Source organism: Adiantum capillus-veneris, chromosome 12 (assembly GCF_014529385.1).
Source record: "Adiantum capillus-veneris isolate H3 chromosome 12, ASM1452938v2, whole genome shotgun sequence".
Taxonomy (NCBI): Eukaryota; Viridiplantae; Streptophyta; class Polypodiopsida; order Polypodiales; family Pteridaceae; genus Adiantum; species Adiantum capillus-veneris.
Window position 1 is genome coordinate 71,308,063 of NC_140942.1, and position 20,238 is coordinate 71,328,300.

A 20,238-nucleotide genomic window follows, 5' to 3' on the forward strand; every position below is an offset into this window, starting at 1 on the left:
GCGTATGATGTCTAAATGACCAAACAGAGACCAAAACAGAAATTTTGACTTTACCAGAGTGTTCAAAAGGGGAGTTATACCCTAATTTCAACTTAAAACAAGAGCATTAACACTCAAAGAAACCCAAAAAGACAAGTCGGAGTCCAAGAAACGCAAAGAATAGGAAATTTTGAATTCAGATCTTGTTTTTACATTCAAACCTGACAAAAACAATTGAAACTCAATTATAAACATTGGAGAAGGCTTAAAACCAAAAATAGTCAAAATTTGGAAAAAAAGACATCATACGCGTATAATGTCTTTTAGCACATCCACTACTTATTTGTGATATCTGACCTGACAAGATTGTTACAAACACTGTAGAAAGCAAAAATATCAAGTCTTGACCCAAATTGATGAAAAAGACATCATACGCGTATGATGTCTTTGACCTAATTTTGGACATATTTTGATACTTTTCCAACACAGATCCATTGTAATAGCTGTTTAGAGGTTATATTTCAAGTTTCATCCCATTTGGATCACAATTGACCCAAAACAAGTCAAAAGCGGAAAATTGCCAAGAAAAGCCTAAATTAGCCATAACTTGCTCAAACAGAGTTCAAACTGAATTTTGTGAGTGGACAGAGCATAAGGTGGCTACTGAGAGTGAGCATAACCAAAATAGTCCAAATCTGTGAAAAAAGACATCATACGCGTATAATGTCTTTTTCAGCATAACTGCAACAAAAGTCTCACTTGATGAAACAGAAGTTGTCCAACTGACAAGATTAACCAATTGACCAAGTATCAATCAGTTTGGATCAATTCTGACCACAAAAACTTGAGAACATAAATTGCCGAGACGGAGAAGTTAAAGTCCTTTAGGGGAATTGATGAATTTGAGATCGAGCAGGAATCTCCAGAATAACCAACCAAAACAAGGGGAACAAGCAAGTGTCATATCAACCGAGGGAAGTGTAAACCAAAGTTGGGTGCAACCATTAGGCCGATCTTTGAAGGAAGTGTTTCTGATACTTCTTCGGAGAGATCTTACGAGATTTTCACCGAACACTTGGAACACTTGAACCTGAACAACAGAGAAAATATGGCAGCACGATCATCAAACCCTTCCGCCACAATGAAGCTATTGTTCATAAAATACCAGTACGACAATGAGCAAGGTGCCAAGATCTACAAAGATGGAATGGACCGCTATTGTGTAAAGATAGAGGAGAGACCTAGTGAGTTCAAGGACTTAGTGCCTGTGAGCTATAGCGGAGATAGATATCTAGATGACGAGGGTACCATGTACTTGGTACTCCTAAACCCTAACATTGTGGACAAGTGGGGATTGATGGGCACCAAAGCCAAAGTAGATGAAGAACTTGAGGAGAAAGCACCAATAATGAACTTCCCTGATGCGAGGTTAAGAAGAGAGAATGAAACTACAAGGATCAACACTGATAACATCTATGTGGGGCTATACAAATATAATAATGGGGAGCAAGATCTCTATTATAGATGTGAAGAACCTTACACCGGAGAGTTGACAGACCAAAAAAGACTTTATGTCTTTACCTACACAAAGGGATCGGAAGTGAAAATTGCTGCTTACGACAAGTATGGGAGGCAATACTCAACAATGGGCAAGAAAGAATTAGAAGGATATACATACTTTGGGGGACCACTACATCAATATTATGTTACTTCTAGCTCACAAAGACCAGCACCAACAAATGGAGGGCAAAACCCAATGACAACAGGAGGACAAAGAACTCAGGCTATTGACTCTTTCAGTCAACCTCAGTACTCGAAGCCCGGACCAATGGGATCATTACATTCCAGAGAGTCAATGGATACGAATCGAGGTAGTGCAGTTCCAATCCCCACATATACCACTCCAGGTCCAAGATTCGAAGCGGAACCATCACAATTACCTCCTAGTAGTAGATTCAGGGCAGGGGAACAGACAAGGGTAACCCATGAAGTCCATGATGCTAGAGAAAGCTTTAGCCGGGACACAGGAGCAATGAGATTGATAGCAGACCATAGACGTATGAGACCATCTCAAGTAGCGAAGTGTATGCCAAAGAAGTATGGTGGTTCAGGAGATCCGTATGCACATGTGTCACTCTTTAAGCAAGTCTTAAGAGCTGAGCAGATAACAAATTTCCATACACAATACGAGGGATTTGGTCTTACTCTAGAAGGTACGGTATTGACATGGTTTCAACCACTGAACATAGGGGGATTCCATGACATTGACCATTTGCTAAGAGAGTTTGCTGAGGAATTCTCAAAACGAGGGATTAAGCACAATACGGTCTCACAAATATATGCTTTTAAACAGAGAGAACACGAAAAAGTGAAGGAAGCTTCACTTCGCTTCAAACAATACATTGAGAGATGTCCAGTACGTGAACGACCACAAGATGACAGACTATCTGTTCTCTTTATTGAGGGACTGAGAAACGACACTCTCAAGAAGGACTTGCACTTGAAAGCTTGTACAAGTTTCGAGCAAGTAACGAGAGAGGCATTGTACTTAGTGGATAACTGTACGGTTTATGGAGAGGTGTCAGCGGATACAGATTTTGCATCCAGTAGCTCCTCCTCCGTAGCGAGCGAGACTACCACTAAAAAGAATGTTCAAACAACAACCATGCCAAATGTAGAGCAAATGATAGAAGATGCTCTAAAAAGGATGGCACCATACCAAAAACCATTGCCAAAAACACTGAAATGGTGTGCTATTGAACAAAAATGGACAAACCATCCAACAGAGGAGTGCTATTACAACAAAGGGTATGTAAGGGAGCGTCAGTATGCACCTCCTGCTCAATTAGCACCACCTCAAGTACATCCAGTACCTCGATACCCAACGGGAAATGTACCAGGACCTATGGGGATAGAAAGACCGCAACCGGTATTGGGACAACAACCACCTTTACCAGGAGCAAGATCAGTAGGCATTAGATATGCACCAACCTTAGAGAATTAGGAAGAACAAGCCTTAGTGCCTGTTCAAGCCTATTATGAAGAATTTGGTGCACACATGTCTCCAACTGTGTATTACCCACCAGAAGAACCCAAACAACCAGAACCATGGGGCATGATTGGGAATGTTGGAATACCAACAATTATAAGTGCTTTGGATGAAGAGAGATACAATTTGGATGCAAGAACATTGATGTTCATAGATCATGGAGGGTTAACAGGACAAGGACCATCCTATCCACAAAGGACGAATCAAATGGGACCAAGACCAGCACTAGGACCCTGTTACAAGTGTGGAGGTGACCATCTAATGAATGTTTGTCCACATACGGAAATCATTAGAATTAACGCTTATTGCACTGAGTGTGGGGTTACTCACTTCATTGAGGATTGTTCAAAGAATCCAAACAAAGTGCAAAAGACGACATTGAATATGCTAGAAACTATTCCTACCAGCAGTGGGTCTGAAAATGAAACTCTGATACCAACGTAAGTTGTTACTAGAGCTCAAGCTAAGAAAACCACTAGAGAACTTGAGAATGGAAAGTTAGCGACTGAAGTGGTTAGTCAAGGACCGCGGAGTCAGAGAAACACATGGAAAGCTAGAAAAGCACACATGAAGTTGAGAAAAGAACATGAAGACGCTATTCTAGCTGAGGAACTAAAGCGAACTAAAGATAGATTAGAAAAACTTGAGAGTCAAAACGGGAAACGAGAGATGAGCCCGGAAAGAACGAAACAAAAGAGTATCAAAGAAACAACGAACTTAAGCTCAGGGGGATCAGTGCTAGTCGACAAAGTACACGAACCATTGGACGCACTGATGAGAGCTTACGAAGCTAGGTTAAAGAACAACCAAACACAAGAACAGAGGTGGATGACATACCCAAACGCGGAATTGGAAAAGCAGAGACTTGAAATGTGCCAGAGAATGATTGAGACTGCACAAGCCTTATTAGAACCACCAAAAGAAACAATGAATTGTGGAACGGAAAGCCCAATTCAGCAAGAGACTATCGTTTCATGGGTAGCTGAAAAGACTCCCAGTGCACAAAAGCCTGAAATACACATAAGGATGACCGCATAGTATTGAACACAACCGATCAGGAGATAGAGAGTTTTCATCCAGTCATACAGAGGTCTTACGGAAGAGATGAGGATTACAATGAATTTTGGAAACAAGTGAGAGAGGCAAACTTTGCAAACGAGCTAAGTTGCCAAGCTAATCAGACAAATTGGGAAAAGGACATCAGGAATCCTCCCATAGTGGAATTTGAGGCAGGATCTCAAGTGGACTTGGATCTGCAATCTTACTGGGGAGATGGGGGCTCTGTTAGAACAATGGAGAGCAAACCTCACTCACTGAATACCTTACCTTCATACTTAGGAGAGTATGAAGCAAAATCCGAGACTAGAGCACTTCCCTCACGAAGAATCTCATCAGAAAAAGTCATGGACTGGCAAGGATTGATAGAGATCTTGTCAACACCAGTGACATGCACTATCACTCTAGCTGAGCTTTTGAGGCTAAGACCACATATGTGGACCACTGTAGGAAAATGCTTGGAGAAATTTGGGATAAAAGACCCAAGATCGAGACTGCAAGAGGGTATACAAGAGCTGAGTAAACCACAAAAGAACGCTAAGCCTGTACCCTTAAACAAGGTCGGAGAGTATTGCGAAGGTGAAGAGGGGAATACAACCTTACCAGTTGAATTCCAAGGAGTGAACACGATGGCAATACTAGACAGCGGAGCTGGGATAGCCATTGCTACAAAAGAAATCTGGAAAAAATGGGGGAAACCAGCAATAAGGAAGACTAGGTTGAAACTCCAATTAGCAGATGGACACATGGAGAAACCTATGGGGTTATTAGAGAAAGTCGTAGTGACTTCTTGCGGCATTGAATACGAACATACTTTTGCTATTGTTGATTTTGGCAAGGAGAATAACTATGATATCATATGGGGAAGACCATTCATGAGACAGTTGAAAATGGTCCAAGATTGGGGCTACGATCACATATACCTGAGAAATATGGAAACCACTACACGTGTGAACCTGAGAGACCATAGCTACAAAGATGTGAACCGAACACCGGTAGAGGAGTTTGATTCAGCTACTTTGGCGGGATCCGAATTTCCAGCTTGGTTAGGTAAGCCCAAGGAGTTATGGATGTGTGGAGCCTCGAAATGTGGAAGTCTGAGGCGAGAAGAATATGTTTTAGAAAGGGCTATCGAAGACGAAACTTATATAGGAGAACCCTTTCCAGAGGACACACTTGAACCATTAGAATGGACACACATTCTAGCAACCCTAGATGTTTGTGCAATTCCGGATGGTCCCACAACGAAATTTTGCGACAAGGACGGGTACGACGTGGTTCCGTACTTCATGTTGAGAACTGTACTCGAAAAAGAAACTGAAAAGAACAATACACTGGAAAAGGAAGATGAAGAGGAGGTGTTTCACGACATTCCCGATCATCCTGAGTGGGGAAATGAAGCAGACAACGAGTCAACGGACAATTCAAGCAGAAACGAAGAAACTATAACGGATGTCCGATTTTATGATTTTCCGAACCAAACTAAACAACGCCAGAAACGCTATAGAGCAAAGAGAAAAACAAAGGGGGTTAGAACCAATCCTATGCCTAGAATAAGAGAAAAAAATCAATTCCTAATGCTAGTAAAGGCGGAAGATTGTGTTAAGGACAAGATTTCTGGAAGAATGAGAGGCAATGATCAAAAGAGCTTACGAAAAGACAAAAGAGGCTCAAGAAATCAAGTTCAAAGGAATGGAACAAAAACAGAAACAGAAAAATCAGAAAAGAACAAGCGCAACAGAGAACACACGGAGTCCAAGTTAGAACGTAGAAACAAGTACAGAGAGCTCAAGAAAACTCTGAAAGAAGTTTGGACGACAGAATTTGAGAGTGGAGAGGACGAAAACGCCAAAATCAAGGAAAACATGGATGTTCTCTCTCACTATAGGAAATTCACAATAGAGGATAGGAAGGTGGTATTAACCCAACCTATTCGAGAGAGAAGGGAGAACGAATCTTATGACGGACCGGAGGATGCAAAAAAAGTTGATTTAGCAGCTCCAGGTGAGACAGCTAGACCGGTGTACATAGCCACAGATTTGTCGCCAGGCGAGGAAGAGAGACTTTTGAGTCTTCTCAGAGAGTATAGGGATGTGTTTGCATGGTCTTATAAGGATTTAAAGGGAGTTGACCCATTGATATGCCAACACACAATCCCACTGAAACAAGACGCAAAGCCTAGTAGACAGAGACCATACACATATAATGATTTATTTGCTAAGCGAATCAAAGAAGAGATAGATAAGCTAATGGAAGCTGAATTCATATACGAGATTGAACACACCGATTGGGTATCTCCGATTGTGGTAGTACCCAAGAAGAACGGAAAACTCCGAGTGTGTGTCAACTTAAAGAAAGTGAATGCTGCAACAATCAGGGACAATTATCCCTTGCCGATAACTGATCATGTTCTAGAGCGTGTATCAGGGAAAACAACATACTCCTTTCTTGATGGTTTTTCAGGATATAACCAGCTAGCCATAGCACTGGAAGATCAACATAAAACAGCTTTTGCAACGGAATGGGGAATTTATGCTTATCGGGTTATGCCTTTTGGTCTAACCAATGCTCCCGCAACCTTCCAGAGGCTGATGACGCATGCTTTCAAAGAACACTTAAGGTTGTTTCTAGAAATATACATGGATGACTTATGTGTACATTCTCTTCTGAGAGATGAGCATCTAGAACACCTAAGAAAAGTATTTGAGAAATGTAGGACATATCGCATATGTCTCAATCCTGAGAAATGTGTGTTTATGGTCCGACAGGGCAAAATTCTGGGACATATTGTCTCACAAAACGGAATATCCACGGATTTAGAGAAGATAAAATTTATAGTGGATATGCCTAGACCAACCAATGCGAAACAAGTACAGAGCTTTATGGGACATTGCGGATATTATAGACGATTCATTTACATGTACGCTATAATAGGCCAACCACTTTACAGGCTAATAGTGAACTTTGAATGGACAGAGGAGTGTGAGGAATCGTTGAAGAAATTGAAAGAGGCACTCATTACTGCTCCAGTCTTGAAATCACCAGATTGGGAGAAGATATTCCATGTGCATATAGATGCTTCGGCATATGCAATAGGATGCATTCTGGCTCAGCCAGAAGAAGGAAACATGGATTTTCCTATCTGTTACACCAGTCGACAGCTCAACAATGCAGAGAAGAATTACACCACAACAGAGCGGAAAGCATTAAGAATGATATATGCTGTGAAGAAATTTCGGCATTATCTTCTAGCCAAAAAGTTTGTGTTTTTTACGGATCACCAAGCCTTGCTCTACCTAGTGAATAAACCATGCAATACTGGGAGAATAGTGAGATGGTTCATTATCTTACTGGAATTCGACTTCACGGTAGTAGTAAAGAAAGAAAAAACACATCTTAGAGCTGATCATCTTTCGCAATTGACGAATGGAGAAGACCCTATAGGAGTAGATGACGACATGCTAGACGCGTACTTGTTCAACATAGAAATGATACCGAAGTGGTCTCAAAATGTCGTTAGCCTATTAACCTATGGAGGAGAGTTTGATAAAAGAGAATACAACCAGAAACATATTGCTATTCAGCAATCCAAGAATCTTCAATTGGTTGCAGGAAGGTTGTATCAATTGGGAAATGATCTTGTTTTACGACTATGCATCAATCCTGAGGAATATAATATATATCTGCGCGAAGCACATGTTCAGGAATGTGCATTTCATTGTTCAAGAAGGAACACATATAGGAATTTGTTACAATTGGGAGTCTATTGGCCAGGAATGAAAGAAAGTGTACATGAATATGTCACTGTATGTATTGTATGTTCATCAAAACCGTCAGCAGAGTATTCGACATTATATCAGATAATGATCGCTCCAGAATGGAGTCAGTATATTGTTGTATATTGCCGTGACTGTGTCTGAGAGAGAGAGAGAGAGAGAGAGAGAGAGAGAGAGAGAGAGAGAGAGAGTCTTATCTACTTGCTACGCGAGCCACGGAGCCGCCATTGGAGAAGCGACACCGCCATTGTGTTAGCAACGGCGAGAGCTACACACAGATACCAAGAGTGCGCGCTATCGGCTTCTATGTGTGGTAAGTTCCTACGAGCTTCGGTGTGAGTTTTCTTCCAACTCGTGTGTCGGAATGGAGCGTGCAGCATATCTATAGAACCACAACGAGTAGAGCTACGCATTAGTACCATCGGGGTCAAGTTTCGGTCACCTATATTTTCGGCCTGTCTTCATACGCGTTTACCGCACGGAGTGATTATAGGTTGATTTTGCAGTTCAAGTCTTTAGGGTGTTGTTCTTACCTAGTGTATAGACTTCCCCTTGAGTTTGAGATCGATTCAATGATTTTAGATCCTGTTTCGTATAGCATTCGTTCGTAGTACGGATTTCAGTCACTTGCGTATTTTAGAACTTAGATTTGATTTCCTTAGTAGTGATTGTCATTAGAAGGTCGAGTAGGTGATTTGACACCCACCTAGTTGTTTCCATGCGCCTGCGGGTCAAGCTCCGTCCTCGTCTAACAAATTCTGTTGTTGGTTGAGTTCTCGCTATTTAGCTTCCGCTAGCGGCGTAACCGCCTTAACAAGAGGGATAAAGACTTTTGAGTTGAAAAGAGACATGCTGATTTTTTCAAAGAACACATGTCAAAAGAAGCCATGGTTGAGGATTTTTTGAGAATTTGATATTCAGGAGGACCCAGCTGACATGTGCAGAACCTCCAGTTTCAACAGCCACCTTACCTGCTCTTAAATGCTGGTCAAGGCCTTATCCCCATGTGTCACAATCAGAAAAATCAGCATTTACCCTCCCCTCTCACATCACTCTAGAGAATATCTTGATGGTGACATATCAGGTGACCTCAATCTGTTGACCACCCTAAGCAAAAAGTAACCCCAATCAGCGGATTTAAGCATGTTTATCCCTAATCCTAAACCCTCTCAGAAACCTATATAAGGAGGCCTTCTCTCACTCAAAACCAGCACTTCACCCACTTCACCAAGCAACGAAGCTATGACGACATTGCTCACAACGAGGAGCTATGGATGGAGCTCTACTCTCTCTCCCTCTCTCTCTCTCCCTCTAGTATGCTACATTACTAGCCCTAAAACCTAAATAAGGAGTCTTCTCTCATGCTCCATGGCCACCATCTTCGCCATCATTCTCTAAGGTATTGATGTGTTGCTAGTAGGATCATACCTACTTGCTGGGTTGATTGTTTTTGACAAGGGATTATGCCATCCTTGGCTTGCTTCTCTATATCCTTGTTATGTATGATCAGATGCCGTTGTATTGTTAAGCTGATGTCTTGTGTATATATATGTTACATAAGGTCCCTAAGCTTCGTTTCTATGTGTTTTGCCATATGTTTTGATGCCATCATAATGCCAGAAGTCTCACTTGCCTATGTGCACTATGTGTGAGGTCCCTAAACCTCTTAATTTAGGGTGGTGCCCCCTTTGTTTTGTTCTTTGCTTGTTTGCATGAGGCGTGGTTTGTGGAGTGTGCACGAGTACAGAGGCCACCCGATTGCACTGCTCTTTTTCCCGCTATCATTTTGGTGCCCCCACTGAGGAGGGCTACACAGACCTTCAGTCCACAAGCAATGAAGATGTGCAATCTACAACATGGACGAATGGCGTGAGGAGTTTGCAAATTGGAGAACAGAAGAGGAGGAGGCTTTAGAGGCCTTAAAAGATTTCATCGAGGTCTTGTTACCAGGTTGCAGTGTCATTGAAATTCAAGAAGTAAGTTCTTCTACATGCCTTGTTCGTGATCGTCGCCAACGAAGGAGAGTAAGAAGAAGAGCTTGATATACCTCTCCTCTCAACCTATGAGTGCTTCAAAAACCTCCAACGCACACGAGCTTGAAATATTCTACATCAACATACACGAAGGTACTGTGACACACATTAAGGGAAGAGAAAGCATCACCAGACCTCTCTTTCCTGAGGAGCCGACTAAGAGGAGGAAGATCACCTCTACACCTAAGTGGCCCAAGGCCGCAGCGCGTGCTCAAGCGTAAGGTAATATTTGGCTTAATCTCATTAATAAGGGATTACATGACCACTACAGGTAAGAAAAAAGCTAGTGAGCAACCAACTTCAACCTCCAACTTGTAACCACGACTCTCACCCCTAAATCCTCCTGAAGCAAAGAGGCGAAGGCTTGCCTACAAGATTGCCGCTCGTCTGCGAGTGCTCCCAGTGCACTTTGTGAATCCAGACACCACCAATCCCAAGCCAACCTCCTGTCCGCGTGAAGATCACTTTGGATATTGTCCAAAGTGCTTTGGAGACCGTGTGAAAAGCCTCCCTGTCCTACCTTTGCTGCTAATTTTCAAGAAGTTATCTCAATCTAAGGAAACTATCTTAGTTGATGATGTGCTGCACATTAATGGTGTCACTTTCATTCGTCATGCTGATTATGGTAATATCATCCAATTGTTGCTTGCTAAAAGGCTCAACATTGTACAAAGTGTTGCCATCACGCCTTACGTCTTCACAGATGCATCAGGAAGAGTCGAAGTGATCCGAGGTGCTGACCTTCTGTGGCTGATCAGGCTCATTGGTCCCAAGGTGGTGCAACTAAGCTAGGCTCTTGTGTGTAAGTATGGATGCCAATAATGAGAATGATGATCCCCGCATGTTTCCTTTCCATTTTGTGCGTCATATCCGTGTGAATATTTGTATTGATAGAAAAATATTTTATCAGCAAAGAATAGCCCTGTTGTTTGGAGCCGAGAGACTTGGGGAAATCTTCCACTCTCCTCATCCTGTCATTCTACCCTTACTAGACTATTACCATTCCTTTGATGTGTCGATCTTCATCCTATTTTGAGCTAAGTTGTGCTAAAGCTCCAAATTGTAATTACCATACTCTATTTTAAAATAAATTGGAGCTGTTTGTGTAATTGTTTACTCTCTCACTTATGGCCTTCCCTAATTTTTATGGTAAGCCTGGGGAGGTTGCTCCAGACTTTTTGGATAATTTGGAAATGGCCTTTCTGGTATCGGGAAGGGATGACGAAGCTACTAAGTTAAGGGCCTTTCCTTTAGTCTTGAGGGAAGGTGCAAAATTATGGTGTCAAACTTTGGCACCTGAAGAAAGAAGAGACTGGGAGTCCTTAAAGATGGCCTTCATCGAAGAATTTCGCCGCCATGAGCCTCCAGAGGAGATATGGAGACAGCTCTTAGAGCTACGCCAAACATCACCCAATGACTATAGAAGCTATGAAGGAAAGTTTTCCAACCTGTGGGAGAAATGGTGTGCATCACTAGGTGAAGGAGAAAGGGCGCCAGAATGTCTAAAGAAGGACTGTTTCCTGGCAGGGCTTTACCCCATCCTTCGAGAAAAGGTAAAAGGTAAATTCCCAGATACCTTTGATAAAGCTATGAATTATGCAAGGGAGAAGGATAGGAAGTTAAAATTCCAAGCTCAACTACAAGGGGGAATGGAGCCTCCACCGCTAGCTCAACCTATGGCAAGGGTAGTAGCAGGGACAGGAGCAACAGACCAAGAGTCCTCTCAACAAGAATTACTTCAACAAATCACCAATCAACTAGAGAGCCTGTCCATCAATCTGGTTCAAGGTGTAAGGGATCCCCAGCCAGGAAATGAACGAAATAGACAAGAAGGACAAAGGCAAGCACGTGAGTACATTTGCTACAACTGTGGAGAGGTAGGTCACGGCATGTATTATTGCCCCCATCCATGACGCTATCAAGGAAATGGTAATCAAAGACGGCCTCCTCGCCAGAAAGTCACTCCTCCTCGAGCTAGGCCACTAAATGGGCAAAATGCACACGTGGCTCCACCAATCCAAATATTGAGACCCCCTCCTCCACCACCACAAGCACCAGCAGAGATCCCTCCACTACCATCGGGAGGGGAGGACAGGGCTGTCTCTGTCATAAGTCTTGACAATGGTAAGGATAAAGGGAAAGAAAAAATGGAGGAAGCTGTTGCCATGCCAATAAAGAGAGTTAGGAGACAAAGAACTGATGAAATGGAAGATTCAGAGCCGGATAAAGGGAATGAGGGTTCCTCCCAAGTGATAGGAGACAAGAAAAGGAAGAGTAGGTCAAGGAGGCACATAGGAGTAGAAGACTTTCCACTTGGGGTAGGATCCATACCTTACGACCTGGTAGCAGATGTGAGTAAGCAAGGACCAAAGATTTCATGGCAGCAACTCCTCCACCTTTCCCCAAAGATGCGTAGAACCTGGTCTAAGATGGTCAGCACCAGGAGGGCTAAGGCAAAGTCAGTTGGGTCTATTAGTGCAAGAGGCATGAAGGATATCGTGCCAGTCATTGATGCAGAGATTAAGACTCAGCGAGTCTCCAATGTGTACGTAGATGGTGGAGCCGAGATTTGTGTTATGACAGAGAAATTAATGCACAGGTTGAGTTTGGAAGTAAACGAGCAAACTTCCTTACAAGCTAAGATGGCAAATAATGTAAGGGTGGCTTGTGTGGGAAAGGTTAATGGAGTGAAGGTTTCAGCTTTTGGTGTGGCAATCTCAATTGATGCTTATGTGATCCCAACTAAGGGGGAGGGCTATCCGCTAATCCTTGGAAGACCTTGGCTTATGGCTATGAAAGCTAGGCAAGATTGGGAGACAGGTTCCCTTGAGTTGCGACCAAATCATAAGGTAGGTGGCAAGCAACAAAAAATTGTGTATGACATGAAGCAGGGTAGACAACAAGACCTAGAGATGGAGACTTCTATGGATGAATGGAGCACAATCAGTTGCTCTTCATCTGAGGATGAGTCATCTGAGGAGGATGCTAGCTCTTTGGAAGTCATGGGTATAATACTGCGAAACCCAGAAGGAGAAGGTGGTCAAGACTCTCTAAACAAGGAAGAAGCCACAGGCTTAGAGGAGATGCTAGCTAAGGACCTACTAGAAGAAGAGAGAGAACCCTATTTGCAGGTACTAAAGAAGCATGCTGGCCTCTTTATAACTGATTACGAGCACATTAAAGGAGTGACGGTAACCCAACACCATATCCAATTAAAGGAAGGTGCCGTCAACCTTGTTGGTGATGAGGTATTTGCACAAGTTGAAGCTCTAGTAGGTCATGTTTCTGAGTATAAAGAGATGGTTGTGGAGACGTTTACAGAGGGTTTGGATACAGGTTTGAAAAGTGATCAGGTTTGCTTGGCTATGCAGCAAGTGGAGGCAAATGGCAGGGTCTTGCTATGTTATGTGATGCTATGGATACATGTGTTATTGGAGGTTGCTTTACATATATTTTTGTGTCAATGGAGAGGTTTTTTTGAAGTGGACTATACCATGGAGGGTTCTGTAGCAGATGGTAGGATAGCTGCTTATGATTCAGGTTTCTCAAGTGATGGCAAGTATGCTTATAGTGGACACGAAGGATTATGGATGCAGGGTGACGAAGCTCCGTGCTATAAAGAGCTGGAAGGGTGGCCTGTCTATTGGCCTACAAGTGCAAAGGAAGGCTTGGATATACATGTTTTACAGGTTGATGGCAATGAGCAATGCTTTACTTTTGATCCAGGTGGATTCTACACCATGCGTGGGGGAGCTTTGAGCTTTCCATTTGACCCTGGAGGGTGATGCAGTAGCAGATGCTTTTTTCTCTATCTCTATCCTATCTATATAGCCACTATACTATCATTTTTCTTATACAGTCTATAGCTCTATGTTATATAATTCTCTCTATACAGTCATCTTTTACCTAAATAATACTATGGTTGTGCATGAATGCTCAATGAGGGGTTGGGCAAAAAAGAGAAGAAAAAAAGAAAAAAAGAGAATGCTACCAGTGAAAGCGGATATTGACAATGGATGGGGTATGGCTTTCAAGGGTCTAGGAGACCAGTTGTTAGTCATGGATGGATACAATTATTCATCAGAAAGGACTAAACAGGGTGCATCAGCCAAGAAAGCAGTAACATGGCAAATTCAATTGGTACCAGGTGGGTAAGTATTCAAGAGAACCCTATTGTAGCACAACCTACAGCTAGAGGCATCAAATACCTCTAGCTTAAGGGGGAGGGCTATATGATGCATGGTTTTTAGGTCCCCTTCTGAAGATACAATAAAGGCACAGTCAGTTGTTGGGGAGATGAGGATACTCTAGTCCAAGGGATCTCGAAAGAGAAGAAAAATCTACTTCACAAGCACCAAAGAGTAAAAAGTGCCATGGACAGAAGATACGTGGGAACGAGCTCTTATGCATGCCTACAACCTATATCTTACAGAATAGCCCATTCTAGGTGTGAATTTCTAGTGAAATTTACACGAGGATGTTTGTGTGGACTCATAGCACAGCATACTCCGTTTTCACTTTTTTACCGATAGTAAATATTTTTTACCACAGTAAATATTTTTCACCTACATGGTAAATACAAATCACTTTTTACCTACAGTAACTTTTTTTACCCATGGTAAATATTTTTTACTGCACCATAAGTATTTGGTAGGTAACAGTTCACTGTTACTAGAAGCAGTGATTGGACATCAACAATGCAGTTACAGGAGGAGAAAAGGGAAAAATCTTATGGTAAAGGTGAGTCAACAGGGATAAAGACTTTTGAGTTGAAAAGAGACATGCTGATCAAGTCGTGGGTATCCACCGCATAGAAAGAAAGTCGTGGATTCAAGAGCCCTTAACGAGGAATTCTGTCCCCTGTGATCAGTAGGGGGATCAGGACTAATTCAACATTGGAAATAGAATGAACATGTCGAGCTAAATTTTCCCTAGCAAAGATTCTTTCCTATTGCAAACAGTATATGTATCAATCATTTCTTTCCTACCTTAGACTTAAATGTACAATGAATTCAAATGCCGAGATTTCCGTCGGATTTCTCCAACATGTTGGGGATATGTTCTTTCCTAGCTAAACGTGTGCAATGTTAATTTAAACGACTTGAATAAAATTGTAACCTACCTCTTCCATTTCTTCGTCGATGGCTCGTGAGATGGCTGGTGCTTGTTCCTCCATGAGAGCTTTTCCCTTTCCATTCACATTGCTCGTTCCCGCCTCGCGGTCGTGGGCACCACCGAAGCGAGTTCTCTTAACCGGGGCCATTTTATACTCACTACTTTAAAGATAAACTTGGAGAAAAGAGTGTGATTAGGGGCTAAGAATCCTCTAATTTTTCTGATCCAATGAATCCTCAAGATGAGAATTTCCGCAGCACCTCCCTCCTTGCTTCTCCTTCAAAAACTGTGTGTGTGCCGGCAACACCTCCCCAAGGTGTGTGTAGGTGTGTGTGTGTGAGAACACCTTTAAATAGGCCTCCTCAAGCTGAAAATCGACCCTGCTTGCTATTTGCATCTGGGAGCTACTCCGGTTAAGCATGGCAAGTCCAATCTCCTACCCACCAAGTGTCCAGTTGGCTTGGTTAACTGGCTCTCACACTTAGTTGCAAGCTTGGAAACCCTCTCAAGACTCCCACAAGGACAAAAGGCACCCCCTAGTTGCTAAAGCTGACCCGGAGTGGCCTGGAACCTGTTCCCACACAGCCTCGGACCCCGGCGCCTCTCTAGACAATTTTTGGAAAATTTGGTTTTAGGCTAAAACGGGTCATACGAGTCGGATTTTGATGCCGAAAATTGCTATACTAAGCTCTAAGTAAGGTGTACTGGACCGAGTACCTACCATATTTAGCAGCCCCTCGGGGTCCGAAAATGCATTTTTTGAAATTCGAGGTGCGAGTGCAGTTATTCGAGAAGGTCAAAACTGGACGGGTCGGGTGACCAAAAACTTACTATTTTTGGATTTTTTTTCAAAAATTATTTTAATTCACATTTCGAAGCTTTAAAACATTCTAATTATCATGGCACTGACAGAATTTGGAAAACTGCTAAAAATAGTAACTTTTTCCATTATGTTCATTTCATGGTACAAGGGTGCTCTTTTTGATCGAGGTCAGAGACCTTACAACCTCCCCAACGTGAAGCATTTGAGATGTCCTCATCTCAAGAATGTGTTTGGATAATCTTTTATGAGCGTTGGTTCGTCCTCCCATGTTGCATCTTCTTCAGGGTAATCCTTCCACTTTACTAGATGCTCAGTGATAGTTCTGTTGCCTAACTTCCTTTCTCTTGTTTCAAGTATATAGTCCGGTTGGAGCTCAAGAACTCCTTGTGCTGGCATGACTATCTGATCTGAGTTCAAGAATTGATTAGGATTAGGAATAAGGTTTGAGTAAGCTGACGTGGAATACATCATGAACCTTCAAGTTTGTAGGTAACTTTAGCTTGTAGGCCTGGTCACTTACAACCTTAACGATCTCGAATGGTCCACAACACCTTGGGCTTAGCTTCTTATATGTGCCTAGTGATAAGTTGCTTTTCTTTGGTCGGACTCGCAGAAAAACCGTATCCCCTTCTTTGAAAGTTCTTTTCGAACGGTTCTTATATGCATAGTGCTTCTGTCTATCCTGAGTGGCCTGAATGTCTTGGCGAATAGCTCTAGTCTGAGCTTCCATATCTTGTAGCATCTTCCTAGAGGCTTCTACCCTGATGGTTGGATATGAGAAGTTCAGTGGTGCTAAACAGTCCTGTCCATAAAGAGCTTTGAAGGGTGACATTCCAATGCTTCTGTGTTCGGAAGAATTATAAGCATACTCCACCAAAGGTGGATATTGTAACCACTTCTTTGGTTCTTGCGAACAATAGGCTCTGAGAATGTCCTTGATGACTTGATTAACCCTTTCAGTTTGCCCATCTGTCTGTGGATGATACGCTGTACTGAAGGCTAATTGTGACCCAATAGATTGGAAAAGAGAAGTCCAAAATTTTGATGTAAACTTGGCATCTCTATCACTGACGATACGCTTGGGTAGACCATGTAGCCTAAAAATCTCCTTGATGAATACCCGACTAATATTTGAAGCAGTAAAGGTTGTCTTTACGGGTATTAGATGATCCACTTTTGTGAGCATATCAACAACCACGAAAACAGAATCATAACCTCTTGTAGAAGATAATCCTTAACAAAATCCATACTGATGCATTCCCATTTCATCTGGGGTATGTCAAGAGGTTGAAGTTGCCCTGGTAACTTGATCCTTTCAGCTTTTATCCACTGACAAGAAAGACATTGTCTCACATAGCGAAGAATGTCTCCTTTCATTCTAGACCAAAAATAACTCCTCCTGACAGCATGAAGAGTCTTAGCATAGCCTGGATGTCCAGATGTAGGGGTATCGTGTGCTTCATATAGAATAGACTTTTTTAAAGCTGGATCTCTGGGTACACAGAGTCTATGTCTGTGGTAAAGACATCCTCCCATAAGAGAGTAATCTTTAGCTTTAGGCATCTTATTCTGCTAAACTAATGATACTATACGTTGGTACTCTGGGTCTACCAAGGATGCTTCTTTGATTCTATCCCAGATAGGGTTATTTGGAATAGAGATAGCTCCGAGAAAAGATTTTCGGCTAAGTCCATTTGCAACTGCATTCTCCTTCCCTGGTCTATACTTTATGTCAAGGTCATATTCTTGTAAAAGCTCTATCCATCGCCGTTGTCGCATATTGAGAATAGGTTGAGTAAAAATCCATTTTAAGCTCTTGTGGTCTGTAACCAGCTGAAACTTGCGTCCGAGAAGATAATGTCTCCATAACTTCAGCGCATGTATAACTGCTAAAAGTTCCAGATCATGAGTAGGATAATTCTTCTCATGATCCCTCAGCTTTCGTGAAGTATACGCCACTGGTCTTCCTTCTTGAGTAAGAACTCCGCCTAAAGCAAATTTGCTAGCATCGGTCGCTACTTCAAATTCGTTACTGAAGTCTGGAAGTTTTAAAATAGGAGCTGAGACCAAGAATTCTTTTAGCTTAGCAAAGCTAGACTCGTGCTCGGTCTTCCACTTGATCCTCATTCCTTTCTTCAGGAGTTCCGTCAAGGGTGCAACAATACGTGCATAATCCTTGACAAAAATCCTGTACCATCCCGTTATTCCAAGAAATCCTCTTACTTCACTGACGGTGGATGGTTGAGGCCAATCAATGATTTCCTTGACTTTGTTTGGGTCCACTGAAATTCCTTCAGCCGATATGACAAATCCAAGATAATTGACCTTTGGTGAGCAAAAGGTGCACTTGCTCTCTTTAGCGTAAAGTTGGTGTTCCCGAAGAAGATCAAGTACTTTGCAAACATGTTCTTCATGATTTGCCTCGTTCTTAGAATAGATCAAAATGTCATCAAAGAAAACCAAGACAAAATTATCCAAGTAAGGTATGAAAATATCCTGCATAAGTCGATTGAAGCTTGCAGGAGCATTTGTTAGACCAAAAGACATTATTGTGAATTCGTAGTGTCCATACCTAGTGTTGAAAGCGGTCTTTGGAATATCTGATTCTTTGATCCTGATTTGGTAATATCGTGACCTTAGATCAATCTTTGTAAACATTTTGGCGCCGTGGAGTCTGTCCAAGAGTTCGTCAATCCTTGGAATTGGATACTTGTTCTTGACAGTTACCTGGTTCAGTCCACGGTAATCTATGCATAACCTTAAGGTTCCATTCTTCTTCTTCTGAAAAAGAACTGAAGCACCCCAAGGAGAAGTACTCGGTCAAATGAATCCTTGTTCAATGAGTTGCCTAAGTTGTTCCTTGAGTTCGATGGCCTCTGGAAGTGACATTTTATAAGGTCTTTTTTAAATAGGTTCACATCCAGGGATAGTTTCAATCTCATGATCTACCTCTCTATGTGGCGTAAGATTCATAAGGTCTTTAGGTAATACATCATCATACTCCCTCAACCAGTTTGGTCGAAGTGAGGTATTTGCTTGGTCCACCTTGTTGAGCTTTACCGCATAAATTTGCTGCCCTTTTCTTAGTCCCTTCAAGAGTCTGTTGGCCTTAACTAGAGTAGCCCTAGGTCTCCCATTTTCCCCCTGGATTAAGGCTTCATTACCCAAGTTATCTGTAAAGGTAAAGTTCCCTTGTGCACAATGGATGTGGGCCCTATTTTGCTTTAGATAGTCCATCCCTAGTATCCCATCAAAGAATCCTAAGGGTAGGGTTCGAAATTGGGCAGAAGTTGGGCGTCCCCCTCAATCAAAGTCGATTTTTTCTGCAGAATGTTGAGATACTACTTCCTTGCCGTTTGCTAACTCTACAACTAGCTTGCTTGTTCGATACTTATCTAGCTTGAGCTTCCTCATGCATCTGCGTGAAAGAAATGAAAGAGTACTACCACAATCTATAAGGAAGTTAGCTTGTTCACCTCTGAGAGATCCTGGCGTATGAATGACTGCGTATTGCTCGCAACCATTGGGATTGTCAATTGTAGCATGTAGGGTTGCTCTCTCCACTGCTTCGTCACCCACAGTTGGTTGTACCACTGCGGCATTCACTCTGGTGGTAGCTCCATGCCCTCGCCCTCTGTTCATCCTTCCACGTCCTCCTCTTCCATTAGCTTGGCCACGCCCATGGGTATTCAAGGGTATGGCATTGGCGTTGGTTGCCTGAGTGTTCCTGGGGCACTTGGATTTGTAATGTCCATATTCACCGCAACCATGGCATCGAACATCTGGGAACTCCATGGTTGTGGTGGTAGCCACAATAGGATGCTAGTCATATGCTTGATTGGCTGGTCTGTTATTCCAAGCAGCCGTCCTTGTCCTTTTTGCCCAATGATTCCTCCTATTCTGATTAACCTTTTGTACTTCAAGAGCTAGAGGTTTGGCCCTCAACAAAGTATCCTGTAGTGTTGTCGGCCTAAGAGCTTCCAACCGAGTATGCAGAGGGTGGATTAGCCCTTGGCAGAACCTCGCCACCTGTTGTTCCAAGGTCATCTTAGGAGCATATCTCCGAAGAGTGACAAACTTTGCATAATATTCTTCGATAGATGAAGTCAGCTCCCGAAGTGAAAAGAATTCATTCATCTTCAAGGTTCTATAGGCAGGTGGTAAATAACGTCCCATTATTGCAGCTTTGATGTCTTCCCAGGATTGGGAAGATCCCTTAATATCCAAGTCCTTGCAATGTTGTTTCCACCATATCTTGGCATCGCCAGTCAAGCGAAACATCGCAAGCATAGTCCGATTCACAGGTTGGGTTCCTGCAGCTTCAAAGTAATCGTCCATGGCTTCCATCCACACTTTCGCATCTCTCTCCACATTTGCCCCCTCGCCCTTAAAGATTGGAGGTTGGGC